This window comes from Amblyomma mixtum, chromosome 3 (assembly GCF_055824585.1).
Source record: "Amblyomma mixtum isolate Tamu chromosome 3, ASM5582458v1, whole genome shotgun sequence".
In the NCBI taxonomy this organism is placed as follows: Eukaryota; Metazoa; Arthropoda; class Arachnida; order Ixodida; family Ixodidae; genus Amblyomma; species Amblyomma mixtum.
In genome coordinates, this window is record NC_143014.1 from 225,515,257 (window position 1) to 225,537,471 (window position 22,215).

At 48.6% G+C, this 22,215-nt stretch overlaps 1 protein-coding gene and 1 pseudogene across 4 annotated transcripts in view; both read left to right on the forward strand.

Annotated features, from left to right (window-relative positions):
* LOC149353873 (uncharacterized) overlaps window positions 1–22,215 on the forward strand; it is a 95,351-nt pseudogene that overhangs the window by 28,116 nt on the left and 45,020 nt on the right. The window lies entirely within an intron of this gene.
* LOC149353876 (uncharacterized) overlaps window positions 8,311–22,215 on the forward strand; it is a 30,573-nt gene continuing 16,668 nt past the window's right edge. For 2 of the 3 annotated variants that reach the window (XM_089582915.1, XM_089582916.1), the window contains exons 1-2: window positions 8,311–8,692; window positions 17,355–17,460. The gene's annotated coding sequence lies outside the window, so the exon portion shown is untranslated. The remainder of the gene's footprint in view (window positions 8,693–17,354; window positions 17,461–22,215) is intronic. The other variant, XR_016291118.1, reaches the window with a different exon arrangement.

Below are 22,215 nucleotides of genomic sequence, written 5' to 3' on the forward strand. Positions count from 1 at the left end.
ACTGAATGAATGATATATCGACTGTTGCGGAAATATACGCGCCTCGTAAAATGATTCTTTCAGCTAAACGGGCGCATTGTTCGAGCTCAAATTTCGCACAGAAATGGCATTTGGTCGGCAGAATTGTTTAATACCACGTTTGCTTGGGGTACTTACCTGATTCGAACAGAATAAGTCGGATATTCACATCGTCTGCGGCGACGACGAAGGAAATTAAGCCGCTCTGTCAGCGATCGCACTGGTGGCGCCATCTCGTTTGTTCGCCGCGAAGTTTAAGCAAATGTGGGGGATGTTTGCGGGAAGTTTGAAGGCTCTCTTTCAAATGTTTTTTAATTGGTCACAAAAAACGCAGTTTGGCAAAAACTGCGCGAAATTCGCAACGTTTCGAATGCCTTTAGCAATAAATCTTTTCGAGCTTCGAGTGTCGTCTGCTTTCGTCTGTTCGCTACCGACTGCAGCTTCTGAGTCTGTGCTTTCAGTCTTGCCTTCTTTCGTAAAGTACGGAAGCTTACTACCGACAAATGAGACCGTACACTGACGAAGAGAAGGCCATGGCCGTGTCATGGATGTGCGCATCCAATTCCATGCGCTTCGTGCGTAAGAAGTTTCGTGCGGAGTTCCATCGTCGACCGCCGCATCGAGAATCTCTGAAAAGGTGGGTCGACAAGTTTCTGTCAACTGGAACTGTCGGAAGAACGAAAAGATGCGATGTTGGAAGCTCCAGGAGTTTTATTGCTGATGCAATTGAGGGCGCTTTCGACTCAAACCCACGGCTTTCCTGCCGACGCGCAGGTTTGCTATTCGGCACCACAGCGTCAACAGTGAGCCGACACCTTAGGAAGAAAGGGCTGCGTCCTTTCAAAGTTCGCGTGCTCCAAGAGCTTACCGCCCAGGACCTGGCACAACGATTGGAGTTCTGTCGCGCAGAACAGAGAAGAATTGCTGCAGACCCTGGACATCTGCAGTTCATACTGTTCACTGATGAATCTATTTTCCATCTTGACGGCGCAGTGAACAGGCAAAATACGCGCCAGTGGTCCCGGGAAAACCCCAGGTTTTCAACAACACGTCCTGTTCACTCTCCAGGTGTGGCAGTTTGGTGCGGGATTTGGAGAGAAGGGGTCGTAGGACCATTTTTTTTCAGTGATACTGTCACTGCCGACTCTTACCTGTTGCTGCTGCAGAACGATGTTCTGCCTGAACTGAACGAAAGACACATGCAGCAAGAGGTGTGCATTTTCCTGCACGACGGTGCCCCAGCGCACTACGCCTCAAAGGTTCGGCGTTTTTTGGATGAAAATTTCACGCGCAAGTGGATGGGCCGCGGGTCCGAAAACATGCCCTGGCCTCCGAGGTCACCTGATCTCACCCCGTGCGATTTTTTTGTTTGGGGCTTCATAAAATCGCTTGTATACAGCGCCGGCACACTGACGAGCATCGCTGCGCTCAAGGCCCGCATTGAGGACGCGTTTGACCAGATCACTGATGAAATGCGGGCAAACGTGTTCAGAAACTATGAAGAGCGCCTGGAGAGGTGCATCCAAGCCAACGGCGGCCACTTTGACGTCTGAGCTGCACAGGATCTCAAGAACAAGTCGCGAAACGGCCCTTATCAGGGCCACCAAAATCCTGCTTGGTGGGAGCTTACGCACCGCCGCTACTCCTTACCCGATCCTCTGCAAATAAAGGAGAACCAAATGGTATCTACACAGATAGCATAATGCAAAAATGCTTTCAGGAGGGTGTCAGAGCGCTCATACCGTTTATTCTGTGGCAGTGTACGACATCAAACCGCACCGGTAGCGAACAGACGAAAGCAGACGACACTCGAAGCTCGAAAAGATTTATTGCTAAAGGCATTCGAAACGTTGCGAATTTCGCGCAGTTTTTGCCAAACTGCGTTTTTTGTGACCAATTAAAAAACATTTGAAAGAGAGCCTTCAAACTTCCCGCAAACATCCCCCACATTTGCTTAAACTTCGCGGCGAACAAACGAGATGGCGCCACCAGTGCGATCGCTGACAGAGCGGCTTAATTTCCTTCGTCGTCGCCGCAGACGATGTGAATATCCGACTTATTCTGTTCGAATCAGGTAAGTACTCCAAGCAAACGTGGTATTAAACAATTCTGCCGACCAAATGCCATTTCTGTGCGAAATTTGAGCTCGAACAATGCGCCCGTTTAGCTGAAAGAATCATTTTACGGGGCGCGTATATTTCCGCAACACGCGATAGATAGACTAAGCGCAAGTCATAACTTCTCTAAAGCCACACTGCACTCGTTTAACCCTGCAACGAGGCCTAGCGCGGGTTCTGATGTCTGGCGCCGATTTCGACAAAGAGAGGGAACACGGCCGCGAGATTGATGCCCGCAATCTTCCAGGAAGCAATGAAGCGGCCCTGAAAAGGGCCGTTTGGAGCAGCTCTTCAACGTCAACCTACAGCGGCGTGGCGGCGAGCAGTAGGCCCAGCGTCCGCGGCGAACAATGACATCGGCTTCCGAGAAGCATATCCAGGGAACGACGCTGCAAAAAAAAAAAAAAAGTTTCGTTACAAGCACCGCAATTTGGTGAGTCCTCAATGCACGAGAAAACTTGCGACAATGTAGTTCAGTCCTTACCTCAGGGTTGAGAATGCGCACCCCCGACAAGCGCGTCGGCGTAGCTGTCAAACGGCGGTCCTCAAAGCGCGCCTGATGCGGATCCTTGTAGTGCCGCGGCAAAAACTTTAAATACGAGCACGACACTAGCCACGTGCTCCTGGGGAAACGGCGAAAGCCGCAAGCAAAAACTGCACAGAAATTTCAGCTGGCTGTCGCCGCCGAGCGCACCACGCACGAACGCCATAGCTGCACACGCCTCGAAACGAGCGCGCCGAGGATCACGAAACGAATGCGGCATGCCCGCTCACCACGCACGCGCGGCGGGTGCACCTAGCGATTCCCCAGGCGCTCTAGGGAGAGGTCGAGAAAGGCGCGCTGACGCCACGTCCGGTTGAGAACGAGGGCGAAGTCAAAAAACGTCACGGAGAAGCGCATCCCATCGACCAATCAGCGTTTCCAGCCTGCCGTCCCGCAAACGCTTCTGGAGCGGTGGCCCAGCGAATGTCGACAGGATTCTGCTCCGCGGCGTCGACACGAGGTGGCACCACAGTAGACTTCACGGTAGGATTTGCCGTCGCTGTCAGTGCGCCGTGTGTATTTGTGGGCTCGTTGTTGTTCTGTTTTGCGGTTTTGCGCTGGTTTGAGCGCTTCTTGGGGGGTCATTTAACGTTTTCGTTCACGTGTGGTGCCAGTGCCAGTGTTTGTTCGAACTTGCCCAGACAAGCAGCCTTCAAATGCAGTGTGAAGGCCCTCCAGATTCAAACTTGGGTGCCTGCGCGCATGACCACGATGAGCGCGTAGCTAGAAGTGACTGTAGACTTGTTTCCTACGTAACCGGGTATGTTGCACGGAAGTGCGTATTGAAGACAAATTGCCAAATGTGCATTACCTTGCAATGCAGTCTCCTGATGAAAACTGTTTCCTTGCGAGGCTGACAAAGCACCGCGACCACGGAGCACTGCTATACCCATCGGCGCAGCTTTATGGATTTGTGTTGAAGCTTGAAAACCTCTTCACAGAAAACCTCACAGAACCAAATTCTTTCTGCAGTCTACCTCTAACCACTTCCAACACATCAAGAATGCTTTCGGAATGTAATTCATTGCAGCGCAGAAAAATGCTCTGAAGTGCTAGAATAAGTTGAAGGAAAAAGAGGCGAAGTGTTTTGGTATACGGGGTTTTAACTTCCCAGAGCTATGCGGGACGCTGTAGTGAAGGTCTCCGGAAATTTCCACCACATGGGTACAGGTGGCTATAACCCGGGGTTCTTTAACGTGCACTGACATCACACAGTACACGGGCCTCTAGAATTTCGTCGCCATTGAAATTCGACCGCCGTGGCCGGGTTCGAACCCGTGTCTTTGGGGTTCAGCAGCCGAGCGCTATAACCATTTAGCAACCGCTGCCGGAGGCGAGCGAGCTTAAGTACATGCAGTGATGACAAATCTGCCTCATTTTTTTTTCAACTAGCAGTGGATACTGTATGGCTGTCCAAACAAATGTGTAGTCACTGTTGTGTCTAAATGGTTTCGGTAAAAACGCCAATCCCTCCCCCCCTTGTACTTTGTCTTACTTACGTGTCTCCCTTCTACCTATCGTCTCCCTGCCCCTCTCTTTTCTGTGTGCTGCAGCTTGGCTCCTTGCGAATAAAAATAATTGTTGCCGCCGACACTTTCTCCGTTCCGCGTTTGTCCCTGGCATGAATCAAATTCCGCCACACCACATATGTTACTGCTATTGACTTTCAGTACTAATAGAAAAAGCTGTACGACCACTCAGTATGCAGTGCATTAACTACAGGGAAACATTGCCCTCACGAGTGACAATACGTGATCATCCCTGCGTGCCAAGCGTATAGGGGACCGCAGCTTCGCAGGGGGGCGCTGCGGACGCCAGTGAAAAGCGCCCTCTCCGACCGGCTCCGTATTTTTGTCCGGGCAAACCGGTCACCCTTCCCATTGAGTAGCTGCGCGAGCAGCGCGCTTTCCCCTGAAAAAAAGCCAGTTCTGCACGTACTTTGCACGTGTTGGCCAGCGTGCAAATCTCTTTGTGCAGTCCCGAGCTTTTTCCCTCGTGCTTGAACGCTGGCGAGCTTCAGAGGATTAGCAAAATGTACAGGGGCGCTAGAAAAAAATGCGAACAGCACGGCGCCCACGCGCTGCGCAGTCGGAATTTATCTTCAATGCGTTTTTATCTCGGTAGTAACAAAAAGACGCTAGAGTGGTACATTATTGTATCACGGATGTCTCTAGCGTATTTGTGTTGCGAGCCAAGTATAAGCGTGACGAAAATAAATTCCAACAGCGGAGAGCCTAGGCACTCCGCTGTTCGCACTTCTTTCGGTCGCGGCAGTACGCTCTGAGATGTAGGTTAAAAGAAATAGTGGACAGTAAATTTTTTTTTTCGCTGCGAACTTGAAAAAAGAACTGCTAGTGGATCAGGCCCACTACGTGAAGCAGATTGTTGACGAATAAGCCGGTACCGTAACGGCGAAATGTGTATCGCAAGTAAATGACGAGATCATTTAAGACGTGGAATTCGAGGTAAATACCATTTTTTTTTGGCACGGCCATCTTCGCAAGATGCTTAATTTCGTTGGGTGACTGAGCACTTCGGTGCATGCAGGTTTGTTGGCCAAATAATAATGATTTTGTTACGTGTTTCGATGAATAATGATGGAATTAATTTTTATTTTAACTTAAAATAAAGTGGCCTTAAGGCGACACGCGAGGCTGAGGAGAAAAACGAAAACACCAACGAAATGCGCCTACCAGCTGCTTGCTATATACGGCTAAGAGAAAAAATGCTCTAGTTTGTCAATCGCTACAACGGAGATAAGCGGTTCGTATATTTATTTTAATTCCGATTACAGCGCACGCGCATTCCCAAAACAATTATTTGCAGAGCCATCGCTCATATGCAAACGCTCATTCATGTGCAAGCAAACATTTTGATTATTTTTATTTTTTGAAATTTTTTACATGTAAAGCAACTTCGAAAATTGAGCCCGGCGTCACAAGTCGGAACATTCAGGCGATCACTGACCTTGCCTCACACGCGTCTGCATAATGCCGCTAGCTGCAGTCAGTCTCCAAAATAAAAAACGGTAAAAAAATGAGTTTCGTTAGCGCGAGCTTTACTAAACACTGCATGCTTAGTGAATTACAGCAAAAACTGCGCAGAAATAATATTACGCGTGCGACATACCAAACGTGTTTAGTAACAGGAAAAAGCTTACTTCACCCTGCCCATAGCAGTTATCGAGGCCTGCCGTTTCTCGTTCTGATCCATTTCATACGCAACAATTCCGGACAAAAACATTTTTGAATAGTAAAAAATGTATGACCGCATTTTTTTTTCATATACTGGAAGATCTGACTATAGCAATCTCCCATCGATAGGCTTGCATTTTTTTTTTCGTATTAACGTTTTTCCTATCGTCAACTGCTCGATACGAGCGATGTAAAATATTTAAGATTTTGCTGCATATAGAAAGGGTGGACCATTACCTTCAATATTTCCGTTACTGTACGTTACAATTTTCCAATATTAAATTTTTTTTCCCAAGAATGTAGGACATCACCAGGAAATCTGTAGATTTACACGGGCATTCCTTGGCCGTTGATGTTCAGAGAACTATTGTGACAGCCGCACACACAACCAGTTTCTCCACTCTTAGAACGTCGCGGAATTCACAGCGAGCGGCAACACCACTTTTGTGCACCCGCGAGCAGGACGGCACGTGCTCACAATGAAAGAGAGAGTGCCAGCTGCGCGAGCAGCACGCGCGTACCAGCCGACAGGCTGCTGGCTCAATGCGCTCCGCCGGCGACGTGCCCGGACAGCAACGCCAAAATGACCGGCAGGGGAGAAGTGGCGCTGGTGCAGTGGAAGCAAACTTCAGGTGCGCTTCCCTATACTGATAAAAGTTGCTCATTTAACCCCTCATGCAATGTCCCTTGTGGATCTTTGAGAAATCAATGAACATGTGCACATGCCAGAAATTAAGTTCTATTCAAGATCTGCCTAGCCATTTCGATGACACCCACGCGAATGTTGCGATAATTCAATTTGTCGGCGCGGCTACCACGGCTACTGCGACGCCAGCCGAATGCGCCACTCGTTTTCACCCGTGAAGGCGCGTGCAGCGCCACCACTGATCTCCACTAGGGGAGCTGGATGCCGCATCGGGCGCCCGAAAGTGAAGCCACCGGAAGTAAGCGGCCTTGTCCCGGAAGTCAGCCTTTGGCAGTGCATGAAATCGGACCTCAGCACGGTTTTTCAGTTCCAGTTTTGTTTTCCCACTTAGCATTTCGTCTTTCCGCTGTTCTCGTCTTTTTCCATGACAATGCCTACCTTTTGCGCCGCCAACTGAGCGAGGAGACCAGCGAAGTCTTCGGGAAGGACGTTTCAAAAATAAGGGCCCATTGCATTTCAATGGGGCGACACTAGCAGACGACAGGACGTCGCTACACACAGCAAGTATGGAGCCTCGTCTACTCGGCTCGGTGTCGTCTCGTTTGCCTAGCTTCGCCAACTCTGCTCTTTACTGCGATGCTCAAGCCCAAGTTATGCTATCAATGGGGGATAAATATAAGAAAGAATAGGTTGAAACATTCACCAGGCAGCTTACTTTGCAGCGACCATTTTACCGAATTATATTTAGACCGAACCGAAGCGAGGGCTAGGTGTCGACGGTGTTCGGTTGGTTCACATTAGCGCCTCGAAAAGGTATGGTACTGCTTTTTCGACGGAGCATGTCATGAACTGTTTCGTGTTGTTGCAAGTTAAGCCTGAATGGTCTTTAATTCGTGGTGCTTGGTGCAGTTGACTTCTAACAGCGCTTCTCACGCGCACTGCACCATTCGTCTTTCTTGTCAGTCGTTCCTCTCGCGCTGTGCCTTTTCTTTACTGCACGAAAATTCGGTTTTAAGGTGACCTAGCCTCATCCTCATTCCACTACTTCTCCTTTACGCTCGGAATACAAGAACCAGTCAAGAACATAGTGTTTAATGCACGTACCCCTTTGCCGAGGCAGGGTGAGACCTGCATGCCTGTTTTCTTCGCTTTCGCAGAAATCACAGCGTTCTGCACACAATGCTCACATTTCTCGCGTTCAGCTTGCTTGTTCCTTTCATATAACAGCAGACATCACACGAAAACAACGCAAAAAACTGAGAACGAAAGGGCGAAAGACACGACTGTTTGCATTGAAATACACAGCAGACACCCGACTTCCGGGACAAGCGGTCCAACTTCCGGTGGCTTCACTCGCGCTCGTCTCGGAAAGCGGGAATGCGGCATCCAGCCATCTAGTGGAGATCAGTGAGCGCCACCACGCGCCACCGCGCCCTGTCGACACCGGCGGGGTCACCCCGAGCGGGCCTGTGAGCACACTACCCAATATTCTAGGTCACTGTAGCGCGGCTGCAGCATGGAGGTAAAAAAACTGCAGCTGCAGCACAGCCACTTTGGGCGGCCGAAACACTTCTATAATGAAATTCAAAAGCACAAATGAAAATGCTATAAAACAACAAAAAGAAATTAATATTTTAACGACCACGTTTTTTAAAATAGGCGAATTATTTCAGCAAAACATCACGCCGAATTTTGTAATTTTTTGCAACGGTCTTGTTACGCCCTCTGTTGATGAGTGTGCGGTGCATTTGCAGCGCTACTTTGCAGGCCTTGTTTCGGTACCCGGCCACAGTGGCTGCGGCCGGGACATGCTGCGGGAGACGAAGCGATTTCTTATCTCCAGCTGCCTGCTATGGCGCGCCTTGGGAAGCGTGCAAAGTAAGCTCGCCGGTCTCGAAATGGCCCCTTTAAGAAGTTTTTGTCGTCCTTGCCCGTCGCTTCTCTGTCACCGTTTGGCAAGATCTGCACCCCGCTGCAGCGTTTCCTTCGGTGTGCGGCCAGTGCAAAACCTTTTCCCGAGGCTTCACGCTCATCGTTTCAAGCGCTTAGCTCTGCATTTCAAGATGAGCTTGCGGCATGTGAAGAAACCTTGCTCCGTGGCACATTGTGACAGCGTGGGTTGTACCGTGGTTGTCTTACCAAGACTACATCGCTTCCCTCTGGACTTTCGCAGGTGAGCTCTTGCCGTTGTCGTCTGCTCTATCGACTGTTGCGGAAATAAACGCGCCCCGTAAAATGCTTCTTTCAGCTAAACGGGCTCATTGTTCGAGCTCAAATTTCGCATAGAAATGGCATTTGGTCGGCAGAATTGTTTAATACCACGTTTGCTTGGGGTACTTACCTGATTCGAACAGAATAAGTCGGATATTCACATCGTGTGCGGCGACGACGAAGGAAATTAAGCTGCTCTGTCAGCTATCGCACCGGTGGCGCCATCTCGTTTGTTGGTGGTGAACAATCAGCAAAGAGCGAGGTTCGGGGGGTTTGAAGACGCTCTTTTAACTGGTTTTTTAATGCTCACAGAAAACTTAGCTTGGCAAAACTAAGTTTTCAGCAAGCTAAGTTTTCTGTGAGCAATAAAAAGCAGTTGAAAGAGCGTCTTCAAACCAGGGTGTCGAACCGGCATTTTTTCGGGTTCGGTTCGGGTTCGGGTTCACGCCTTTCGGGTTCAGTTCCGGGTTCGGCTCCAGAAGGCCATTCCGTTCCGGTTCGGACCGTCTCGAACCGGTTCAAACGGGTTCAAACGGGTTCAGGACAAAAAAAAAATAGAACGCAGATGGGTTTCAGTCAACCTTGCTATGCGTTTTCTTTTTTCTGACACATCGGTATACAAAATAAAAAATGCAAATATTTGTTTACTAGAACATAAAACTGGGCTACTTGGTAAGGGTTCATGCTTAAGCAGCGCAGTAAACAGGACAAAAGGAAGTCTGGAGACGACACAGACGCTGACTAACAACTGGTTGTTACATTCTCGGAAAATTATATGAAGGCGCAGGCCACAGTGAACAATCCAAAAAACAGAAGAACGAAGATTAAAACTAAAAACCATACTGCGCATGCACATCATAGTCGAGTCATGACATATTTTTCAATAAAATTCGAAGACTATGTTCCATAGTAGACCGCACTCCTCTATCTCCTGGACCTCACACAGATGCCACGAAAGCCTGACTCCTTATCTACGAAATTGATGGATGGTGAAGCAACGCGCTCATCTCCTTCCTTCCTCATCATAAAGGCCTCCACCATCACCCTACAATTTCGATCAGGGTGATTAAACAGAAGATGTCTTTCTAAGTGGGGAAGCAGTGGGCATTTGTTCGAACATCACAGATGGGTGAAAAAAGTAGCGGTGTTGTACAACTTGGCTTTTGCATTGCCGTGAGTGCCACAATTGCTTCCCTCAGTAAAGAAGACAAGTGTCCTGTTTAATAACCCTGTTTACATTTGTAGGGAGTTAGTCGAGGTTTTTATGATCAGGAAGGAAGCAGATGAGTGTGTTGCTTCATCATCTGTCAATTTTGTAGATAAGGAGTCAGGCTTTCTTGGCAGTTGTGTGAGGTTCAGGAGATAGGAGAGTGCCGTCTACTGTGGAAGATAGTCTTCGAATTTCGTTGAAAAAGACATCATTACTCGACTGTGATGTGCATGCGCAGTATGGTTTTTAAGTTTTAACCTTTGTTCTTTTGTTTCTTGGGGTTGTTCCCTGTGTCCTGCGCCTTTATGTACAGTGGTGAGCAGCCTTCGCCGACGGTGCTCTGCGGAGCAAGTCAGCGCCACCTAACGTTGCGCTCTTGGTTTGAGCTATGCGTCTTGTGCGCATGCGCGGCCAAAATAAAGCGGTGCCTGCTCGTGGGTTCTCGGCCTCAGTGCTTGCGCTTCAGTCGGCCAGGGCCGCGCTGAATGATATGTAACAGTGGCCGGAAAACCAACGCGTTTCGCGCGAATCACGGGGCGGCTAGGCAAGCAAGTGCAAGGGATATCGGGTGATCGCGCGTTTCTGGCGTTAAAAAAAAAGCGACATCAGAACCCATTCAATCATTTGTCACCCTAGCAATCCATTTTACAAGCACGGTTGCTATGTGCCGACAAGCTTTTCGTTGTCATATCTTGGATGTTTTTCGCATTGACGAACTTTGTCGTGATAAAGCTTGCCCGCGGCATGGCACGTAAACCTGACGAAAGACACGCCGAAAGACATTATGGCCGCGGCGAGTGGTGCCTGTGCAGAAATGCGCGGTGATCTGCTATCACTCGTGCTTGCTTGCCCGGGCGTCTCGTTACACTCGCGAAACACGGTGGCATGGAGACGCCCACGCCGCCGTCACGGCGTCACAATTGCAGGCAGCGCGTCCCTGGCGGCACCAAACGAACTCGCAAGGCGGTGGCTGGACAAGGAAGCGATGAGCAGGCATGCCTCTGTTTCTGCCGCGCATGCGCGCGGGACGCATAACTCAAACCCACAGCGCAACGTTAGGTGGCACTGACTTGCTCCGCAGAGCACCGCCGGCGCGCTCTAGACAAGGCTGCTCACCACTGTACTTTTCCCAGAAAAAGTAACCAGTTGTTAGTGAGCGCTCGTGTCATCTCCCGTCTTCCTTTTGCCGTGCTTAGTGTGTTACTTAAGCATGAATAAATTGTTTAATGCTAGATGTTCTCAATTTACTCATTTTATTTTATTGTCCGCAGCAAAAGAATGAATTTACGGCAACAACCGCAAAATGAAATGAACTCGAAATTAATGAAAATCGGCTATGTATACGCTATAATCCACCTTATGCGGTGCAATGCGAAAAGGTGGTGGATTTTGCGTCTACAAAGCCCTCCTGCTTGAGAAGTTTGGGAGACCCCGTCGCGCGAGTAATAGGTTTCCCCTGAAGCTTGAGTCAGTTGGGACCTTATTGTTCGCAGTGTACTTCCAGGGCCCCAAAATTGCCGCCGCACGCGCCCTGTATGTTCCCGCGCACTACTGAGAAACGAAACTGTCATGTAGCGGCACCTACATACAGACAGAGACCTTTCCGTCGCCCCGAAACCGACTTGTCAGTCCCCCCCTCCTTCACTATAGCATGGTAAAAAAATGTGCGAGAGTCCCTCCACCGCCCATCCGCCGCCCAACGAGAGCCTCATGGGAGCACTGGCTCTCCTTAAAATCCAGAACTTAGCACATATATTTTATTTAAATCACCTATTCGACATCACCTTTGTGACTCACGTTATATATCCCGAGCCTCTATAGCTCAGTATCTTCCAAAACACCGCTAATCGTGGCTTCTCACTGTAATGCAATAAGAAATTACGACATTGGCTTAATATGATGACTTCAACCTCTTTTTCTGATAACAAGTGTATGATAAAAAACACACGCTTGAATGGGTTGAGAAAGCTTCGTTTTTGCACGGACACAAATTGGCAACATCTTCATTGCGACGTTGAGCTGCAACATTCTTGCAAGTGCAGCATTGTGCGAGGAAGTAGATATACTTGCACTACATAGAATGTTTGTGACTTTTCCTGGGGCGCTATCAAAGGCAACCTTTGTGCCAACAGAATTTTTGGCGCCCTTGATGGAGTAATAAAGAGTGGTTAATCTGGCCTGCACCATTTTTCTACCAACTTGTTTCAGCCATTTATTTTCAAAGCTACAAACAACCCCTTTCTGGAAGCTGTGCTTAATAGGCGACTAAGTGCTCGCCTGCATTTCCGGGACATGCTCGCGAGAAAGCTTTGTGCTGATTCATTCGCTTTTCTCACTCTTCGCATTTACTTACCTGTACGGCCTCTCCACAAAGCAGATGGCAAATGTTGCGATCGGTCATTACTTCCTCTACCCTTACATATACAGCCTTACCTAGACTTTCTTGATACTAGTGTATCATCAGCGGATGTACTGTGCAGCCCACTTTAATGGCCGCACATATAACGAACGCTCGCTTATTACGAGCGGATGTGGTGCTCCTGTGAAAATATGCATAAGGGCAACGCAAATTCGTCGCAGATACAGCGAACTCTGGCCACACCACTGGGTTACAGCGAACGAGGTGACGGGGTGAACTACCCTGAAGTTGTAGAGGTAGTTCTTCCGCTAAGCACGCAGATGAAATAGCGCCTCTCAACCTTCACGACACCGCCCCGGAAAGAACATGTCAACCCAGAAATGGAATTAAAAGGCGGCACTGGCGTGCGCAGCGCTAACCGGAAAGTCCAGCATCCGGTAACACTGTAAACGGTGAAGTGAACACGGTAACGATATGCTATAACTCTCTATTGAAATAACCGCCGGCCAAACCCGCGTCGATGGCCTACGAGGGCAAACGTTGCCTACGTGTTGCTGGGCAAAGCATCCCGAATGGAAGAAGCGCGGTGCGCGTGAGAAAGGGGCATCGTCGAAAGCGAAGCTGCTGACCATGGTCGCGGATCAACTAACAGCAACGATTTCACAATTCTGAAATCCTTGCTGGCCATGCTGGTCACGTGGCAAGCGTAGCCTGCCCAGTCGTCTCCATCTTTAGCGCCGCTACTATGTGCAGGCATTGTCATACAGCGGACAGTGCAACGGATGCATTCTGCGCCACAAGCGCTGCGCTACTTCATCGCTGCATCAACCCAGGTACGGTAGAAGAAGCTCGAAAACACGCGTGACCAGGAACATGCAGATTTGTGGCAACGCGCTTCGTGGATCCATAGCCGACCAGATAGTGCCTCGGATAACTACGTTCCTGCGGACCACAAAATCGCAGAAGCTCCTGCTCTGACGGAGACGTTGAACACCAAGCGCGAGCTCTCCCTACTGCCAGGAATCTCAATTATGTGGCCGACCTGCCACCAGTTTCCATGCACACTTCATCCATGATTAGTGATACCCTGTCCCTGAATTTGATAGTTGGCAGCAAGGTCTCGACGAGCTTGCCGTCCTGGTTAGCTCAATTGGTAGAGCGACTGCTCCGGTGAAGCGGTGGTCCTGGGTTCGAACCCCGGACCAGGACGAATTTTTCTTTAACTACGAAGTTTCTGAGAAAGCTGTATAGCTTTCCTTTGTAGCCGTATGGCTGCGCTCCGGTGGATGCCAATGAGTAATTACTCCCTTATTCCATGAGCGGGTGCGTCGAAAATTGTCTTTTACAACCCGCCGCGGTGGCTCAGTGGTTACGGCGCTCGGCTGCTGACCCGAAAGACGCAGGTTCGATCGCGGCCGCGGCGGCCGAATTTCGATGAAGGCGAAATTCTAGAGGCCCGTGTGCTGTGCGATGTCAGTGCACGTTAAAGAACCCCAGGTGGTCGAAATTTCCGGGGCCCTTCACTACGGTGTCCCGCATAGCCTGAGTTGCTTCGGGACGTTAAACCCAAACAAACCAACCAAAGTTGTCTTTTATGCTTCCGATATCCTGGAAATTGCACCCGCGCATTTGTTTACAGTGCTCCAACACAATGTGAGTGACTGGTTGTGAGCCTGTGTGGTAAAGGTCACGGTGCCAGACATTTGTAGAACAATACTCACAGTTGACGTCGGAATGAGACTTACAGCTTTTATGGGGCAAAGGATAACGTCGGGGAATGTACGAGGGCAATTCCTAAAGTAAGGTCTCCAAACGGCTGCGGCCGCAGGGAAACTGTTTGCGTGGCTGCTAGCCATACTGCTGTGTTCATTGTTCCCCGTCTTCCAAACAAGCCATGACTCACCGCGAAAGGGATTGTGAGTCTTGGCACGGCAGCTATTTGAAATAGAGCTCCCGTTGGTCGCTACCGCCAGGTGCGAAGTTCGCGCAGTTATTCTACTTTTGAACGCAAAAGGCATTAGAGCTGTAATGCCTTTTGCGTTCATCGCCAGTTGACGGAAGTTCATGGAGAGTCGTGCATGCATGTTAAAAAAATCCGCAAGTGGTGTAGGGAGTTTGCAGCCGGTCGTACTGAAATTCACGAGAAAGAAAGAAGCAAGAGACCGTCAATTTCTAAAGAGACAGTCGCGGAGGTCGAAGAAATGATGCGGCAAGATAGGAGGATCACACGCGACGAAGTCTGCATTTTAGTTCCTGGCGTTTCTAGAAGCACTATTCACAGGATTTTGACAGCAAAGTTGAAATATCGGAAGGCGTGCGCAAGATGGGCTCCGCGAATGCCCACAGACGACCATCAACGGCAACGCGTTGACTCCTCCCGCGAATTTCATCGGCCCTATGGAGATGAAAAGGATACCTTTTTGGATTCCATTGTTACGGGTGTCGAAACCTGGGCATTCCACTCCACACCTGAGACCAAACAAGAATTACGTTAGTAGCGGCACTCCCCTTCGCCCAACCAACGAACATTCAAGCGAGCACAGGCTGACGGCAAAGTCAGTCTGCCGGTCAAACGCTTCCTCAGTGGCATGGCGGCGAGCTAGTATGCCATGGGCACACAAAAACTGCCTCAGCATCTGCAAAAATGCATAGACCGCTGCGGCGATTATGTGGAAAAGTAGAAGAATGCTCTGCCTTTTAAGTAATTTGCAAATTGCTTAAAATAAACATTTCTTTCGATTTATAAAAGAAGTGGAGACCTTAATTTTGGGATGACCCTCGTAGTAAGGCTTCTAAATCAATGGGGGAGGTAATTGTATACGTGGTGCATCAATGTTTCGTATGCGAGGTTCGTAAAATCATGGCCTATTTTCGTGCAGTTTTTGTGAGGCTTATGAGAATGACAGCTGCTCTAGTTTACATTTTTCAGCTGACGGTGCCCGGTGGGAGCGACCTTCACTGCTGCGAGCCGTAACGGTCGACGCACAAAAAGCGCCGAACGATCTTACCGATGTGCCAAATCGCGACGGCTAACGTATCGGTTTTTTATGTTTATTTAAGGAGCAAAATAAATGTTCATTTCGCAAAGGACCTGGTGTCTTTTGTGGACTGGCACTGTCTTTTGTGGACTGGCACGAAGGCCGCAGTAAACAGCTGCGTTGATGGCCGGTCAAGAGCGACGGGATATAATTTTTCATTTTTCCACAGCGAAAATAAATAGATAAAAATAGGGGACCATAGTGAACAGAAATAATGCGCCATGAGGGCGAGGCAGGTCGCAGCTCATGCTAGAATTCAAACTACGCGCGCCTGAAGGCGAAACCGGAAGTCTCGCACCAAGCCGCTTGAACCGCTAAAGTCAATTGGGCCGCTTGGTTCTATGGCAGTGTCAGCTGTTTATGAATCCCTTTCTCTATGCTGCTTCCTTCAGAACGGCGGTGTGTTTCGACACGGAGAGCGCACAGCACGTGACGAAACGTTGCTCCGTACGTAATTCTGAAAATGAGAGCTGCTCCGCTCGTATCTCATTGCAATGGTACGGTGCTACAGTCGCTTTGGTGCTGTGGTATGCCGTTGCCACTGAGTGTCTATAGGCCAGCCAGAAAGGTGTCTTATAACGCCCCGGTGGGAAGTGTCGGATGTGACTCTCAGATGATCGCTTGATAGTTGTACGACAACGCATGTTCCATAGCGAATTCCGTTTTTTTTTCTCTGGCACCTGCAGATGGAATGAATGACTGCGCTTAATGTTGACTGTACTGAGTGAAATGCTGCATGCGAATTATTTCTGGTTATGGTGGTGAAGCACTACACTCGAAGTGCAATTGGCAATTATTTGAAGAATAAATATGCTTTATATACCTCTAAATATTTGGGAACACATTGATAATAGGGAAATCTATCGGCCTATCCGTCCAAAGCACGAACTTCACGCTACACACATACTACTGAGCACTGAAAATTGCAACTGAAAAGTATTTTCTACCCTTTGAGTTTTGTAGATGTTATGTTGGTAGGACACTGCCCTTTTATATATCCTTATTTGAGAAGAGAGTGTTGAATGTCACTTGTCATGGCCGTGTACAATATCTCGGCGGCTCCGGGGCTATTTCTAATTGTGTGTTAGGCGCCGAGCAGCCTGAAATGCGGTCGCTTGTTTTATTCGCCTTCCTTGGTAGTCTCGTCGAACATGTGGTTGCTTGAACGTTTCCTTTGCCTGCAAGGTCAATTTTCGTATTTGCTCATTTTCCGTATTTCTCTTTGCTTTCTTATTGCGTAAGAGCTCGAATGTATGTTTCATCTGGTCTGCGTAGGTTTTCATCGTATTGATGAAAATGACAATCCCCCACATGGTCTAAAAGGCAGCCGCGATTTCACTAGGAAAATGCAGTGCTATTTAAAGCACTCTTATGCCATTTGTGGACAACAGGCAACTAGGTTATCCTCTGCACATGCAACTTGTCTCACGGGTTAGTTCAGGCCCTTCTTACTGCGTCACTATTCGGAGTTTTAGATTGTGTCCCTGTTTTCAACTAATGAAAGGATTTTGATAAAAATTTGTACTGCTGTATCTTTTCGTCAAAATGCAGTGAACTCGGGTGCAGAAATACGAGATGCAAAGAAAAAGCTATGAATATACCTAGAACCACACCTTTCGACTTTTAAGACAAATTATGGCCCTGCTGGTACACCTTGCAATTCAACGTTACACACGAAGCGAGCGTAAACGAAAAAAGACACGACGAGAACTGACAGCCGAAACATACCCAGAGTAGAGGTTTGCCACAAGGTTCTGTGCTTTTGCAACTTATTTTCAATATGCTGATGCGCGACATTCCTGTACACCCTAACGTTACGATTTATGTTAGCCCAGACGACATGGCCTTCTTTGTCTCAGCAACAGATAGATATTCTTCCTGCGCTATATCATTCTTTCCAGGCTTGCCTCAGTGCACTCGAAGTTTGGCTGGATAAGGTTTATTTGGTTTCAAATGTGCACAAATGTATAGTGCGCTAGTTTTTCAATCCAACATGCCTTTATATATGTCGTTACAGTATCGCTCGGAAAGCATACCGCAGGAGGAATCTCTGAGGTATCTAGGCGATACCCACGATGCTAGAATGGATTGGCTGACCCGCATCGAGAGTTCTGTTGAGAAAGGTGAGCGTGCATTCTGTAGGCTACTAGGAATAAGTAGCAGGAAATCTGTCATGCACCGGGACAAGCTTCTCCTTCTTTTATGAAGCCTATGTCAGACCTATTTTGGAATTTGGATGCATACTCTTTTTCTGGCTCCCCTAAATATAAGCTTCATGCGTTTCTATTGTTAGAAAGGCGTGCACTGCGCCTCTGACTAGGTCCCCCTGAATCAATTTCCACCGCAATTCTGTACTTGGAGGCTCGTATTCCAGACTTTAACTCCCATTACCACCTTTCAACTTTAAGGACTTTCTTTCAGGTTTTTGGGTCTGCTCCTGCTGTGGATAGACCTATTTTTGTCTCCCACCCGGCCCTCTTTCTCACTCATCACTGGCCAAGGTTACGCCTCCCTGAAGTTGTTTTTACTCAGAACCTTTTATCGAACATTGGTGTGGATCTCAGTTATGTACATAGAGTTGGTTATGGAACGTCCCCTGTGGATATTGCTTGCGATTATATTTTCCCACCAGTGAGAAGCATCTGCCTGCCAGGGCACCAACTGGGCTCTTCTCTGATCACCTTGATAATTTGATAATAGAAAAAAAAAATTGCTTTCATATTGCAACGTGATTAAGTAAAATTCAATTTTAACGCTGGTATTTATCCTTATACTTTATGAGCGCGACTTTTCGGCATTACGTGAACATGCATCCTTCATATTCCATATAAAATGCGTTCATCACTTTAAATTTTTTTCTCATTTTAACCAAACAGTGTCGTGTACTACTAACTGAGCATATCGTCAGCAACATAAGTCCGTCCCAAATCCTCTTCACCTTTCCCAAAAAGATAGAGCTGTGACAGTTGGTCCAGGAAAGCCCTCGATTACACGATTTAGTGAGCGCAGAGATAGTCACCGAGGGGAGTAATAGGTTCCTTTACTACAGTGTTATGACTTCCAGACCCGTTTAGGTTCATCAATTTGAGACCTCTCCTATCACATCCATTGCGACAGCGCCGATGCAAATAATTAAACTACACCCGTGCCGAAGCAAAATATGCCCGTAAGGAGGCTTCTTTAAAGCGTATGAGCGGCAGCGAGCGGAGGAACGCAACGCTACTGAAAATCTGGCGCCTGGCCAGGTGGAAGCAGCCCAAGCCAGCTGTAATACAGCGGGTGGCCCTGGAATAACTCGAAAATTGTACGAGCAGCGGAGCTTTTTTCTGCCACGACACCTAGAAGGCGGTGCGCTGGCTTTGAACGCCGTTGGCAGGACCGAAAAGGCGCGCACACTTCGCGTATACGATGCACTGTTGGCGAAAATATAACTTGCGGGATGCCGTTTCTTTAGGGCATCACTTTAGGTCTAAAGATGTGTTTGTAACTGTTGGCGCTAACAATTTTCGGGGGCACAACCATGCTCGCTTTAATTAGTGGCGCTTTCAAACCAGTTGTCGGTTAGAGTTACTTTACTTCAGTAGAAACATCAGCATTGCTTCTTGAGCCCGCTATGGCTCCTAGACATTGCAGCTCGCAACGTTTTGCATAAAAGGAGGCTAATTGCAGTGAACCATACTGGTGAATATAGGCTTCCTTGAAAGGTCAGCACCAACTCCCTAACCACTGAGCCACAGCGGCCAACGCCCACGACATCCACTTCAGCTGGAAGAGAAGCAGCTGATGGCGGGGCTCTTCAAGCCTTGAAATCAGCCAAGGAATCCATGCGCGCTGGTCAATACGATGAGGGGAAGCAGATCTAGGCTGCAGCACGTCCAGCAGCAGAAAGAACTAGCCAATACTCGAGTACGGCTACCATTGGTCAAATGTTTAGGGGAATCTCCCAAGGTGGAGTAAATTTGTAATAAGGGAGTAATTGATCATTGGCATCCACCCAAGCGCAGCCATACGGTTACAAAGGAAAGCTATACAGCTTTCTCAGAAACTTCGTAGTTAAAGAAAAATTCGTCCTGGTCCGGGGTTCGAACCCGGGACCGCCGCTTCACCGGAGCAGTCGCTCTTCCAACTGAGCTAACCGGCGCGGCAAGCTACAATTTTTTTCTCTGCACGTGACGAGATGGCAAAGGGCAACTCTGGCGATTTTTGCACTACTGACAGATCTCAATGAAATTTGTGTCACATGTTCTTGGTATGAAGATTGTGTGAGGCAAAAAGCACTGCTGGGAACGCTTTAGTTTTTTCGCAATGTAATTCTAAAAAAGCTCCCCAATTTCGCGACTCGTGCTATATTGGAGGTTTTTCCGGCCAACCCTGTGTGCGATGACGTCACAGCTTGGGATGTATCGTGGAACACACGACACCGACAATGCAGTGAACCAACTTGGCATGGCTTTTTACCGATAAGACTGAAGACAGTACAGTTCGGAGGAATAGAGGTGGGCTGGCCTGTAGACTTACACTTGGTGCGCATGCTTGGCACAACCAGGCACAGGGCTGGCGGACGGCGACGCTACTTGGAGCAGCATGCTCAGACGGGCGGCGGCCTGCTTGCGACCGTGATGATGAGTTCACCACACAGTACATTACGGTCCTTGGAGGAATGGCAGGCGGCTGGTACTGTGCTGGGGGTTGTGCGAATGATTGAGCGAAAAACAAGGCAGTGATTTCACAACAAATTCCGAAGGAGAAAGAGGTACGCGACAAAGAGATTCATGCTATACACGGCGCCTCAATTAGCCCTCAGATTTGCGAACACGTGAGTGCTCAGAACCTTTCGCGTGGAACTGCTGCCAAGATATGATGTTTTGCGATGGAGAAGTTTTGGTTTGATTGTAAAACATTTTATTCGCCGGGAAGAGCTTGGCAAGAGGTCGCGTTAAGTGGTCGAGAGTACATAGCCCTCGACGACTTTGTCAGCCCACTCCACAGCCAAAACTTGCGTTCTGGGGTCAGCTAGCCAGCACGGTCTCCCACCGCTCGAGAGAAGGAGCTGTAACTAGATCACCCGGAGGTGGCTCTATTTTGCAGTCCCACAGGATGTGATTGTAGGTAGCACGTTGGCCACAGTGTTTGCAGTTTGGGTTGTAAAGATCTGGATAAATGTGCGCGAAGAGTGATGGGGTGCGTATCGATCTCGTCTGTAGACGACGCCACGTAACCTCTTGTTCTTTAGTAAGTCTTTTGTCTGGAGGGGGGAAAATTCTCCTCTCTAATTTAAAATGATTGGTGAGATCATGATATGTGATCATGGAGTCCTTCGTGAAATTCAGGGAGCCAGACTCATCCACTGCCCGGTCGACGAAACCTCGGGCTTTATTGTGGGCTGCCTCATTCCCCGGATTCCCCGAATGGGCTGGGATCCATATCAATTCGGAATAATTTGGCGAGAATTTGGTTGCGTTAAGGATTCTAAGGGAGGTGTTTGTAATTCGCCCTTTATCGAAATTATTGATACCCATTTTGGAATCGCTGAGGGTGATGCTCCCTTGGGTATGTGCTAGGGCGAGGGCTATAGCCGCCTCTTCTGCCGTTTCAGAGGATTTCGTTTTGATTGTCGCCGAGACGATGTGGTCACCATTCTCGTTCACAACCACAATTGCAAAGGCATTGGTATTTTTGTATTCTGCCGCATCTACATAAAGTGTTGCAGCGCACTGTCTGTATTTGTTATGTAAGGCTTTGGCTCGTGCTTGTCTTCTACCCTCATGGTGTAAGGGGTGCATGTTTTTGGGGAGTGGTTTGATTAGTAGGGCCGTCCTATAGTCGCGGGGTAGGTCTACTTTAGCATCGTTATTCGTAGGTTGAAAGTTAATTCCGAGCCTGGTAAGAATACTCCTGCCAGTTCTGGAATGGGCTAATCGCGCTGTTTGAGCCATTAAATGGGCTTCTTTCAGTTCATTGTAGGTGTTATGTATTCCTAACCTCATAAGCCTTTCGGTTGAGGCATTTAGTGGGAGTCCTAACGCAGCCTTATAGGCCTACCGTATCATACTATCCAATTTGTCCTTTTCTGCTTTCGAAAATTTGAGATAAGGGGTGGCATAGAGTATCCTGCTTAGCGCAAAGGCCTGCACTAGGCGGCATAAATCTCTTTCCCTCACCCCTTGTCTGCGGTTAGCTATGCGGCGGATTAATCGCGCCGTCGCTTCTACCGTGCGTTTTAGCTTAGTGAGTGTGTCAGTATTCTTTCCATTTGTTTGTAAATACAACCCCAGTATTCTCATGGTCTGTACCTCTTTGACAGATCGTCCATTAACATAGACGTTTATTTGCGGGGGGGATGTCGTGGTACGCCTACCTCTTTGTTTACGACGGATCACGAAGAGTTCGGCCGCCGCGGTGGCTCAGTGGCTATGGTGCTCGGCTGCTGACCCAAAAGACGCGGGTTCGATCCCGGCCGCTGTGGCTGGAATTTCTTTGGAGGAGAAATTCTAGAGGCCCGTGTACTGTGCGATGTCAGTGCACGTTAAAGAACCCCAGGTGGTCGAAATTTTCCGGAGCCCTCTACTACGGCGTCTCTCATAGCCTTAGTCGCTTTGGGACGTAAAACCCCCATAAACCATAAACCATCACGAAGAGTTCAGATTTTTGCTCAGAACAAGTGAGGCCGGATTCCCATGCGCATGCTTCAATGATGTCCACTGCTGCTTGGACTGTGTCTTCTATGTAGCCTTCGCATCCTTTGGTTACCCAAAGTGTGATGTCATCTGCATAGAACGTGTGATGTAGGTCTGGTATTTGTGCCAGTTTGGGGGGAATTTTGATGAGGGAGAGGTTAAAAAGGAAAGGGGACAGGACGGAGCCCTGTGGCGTTCCTT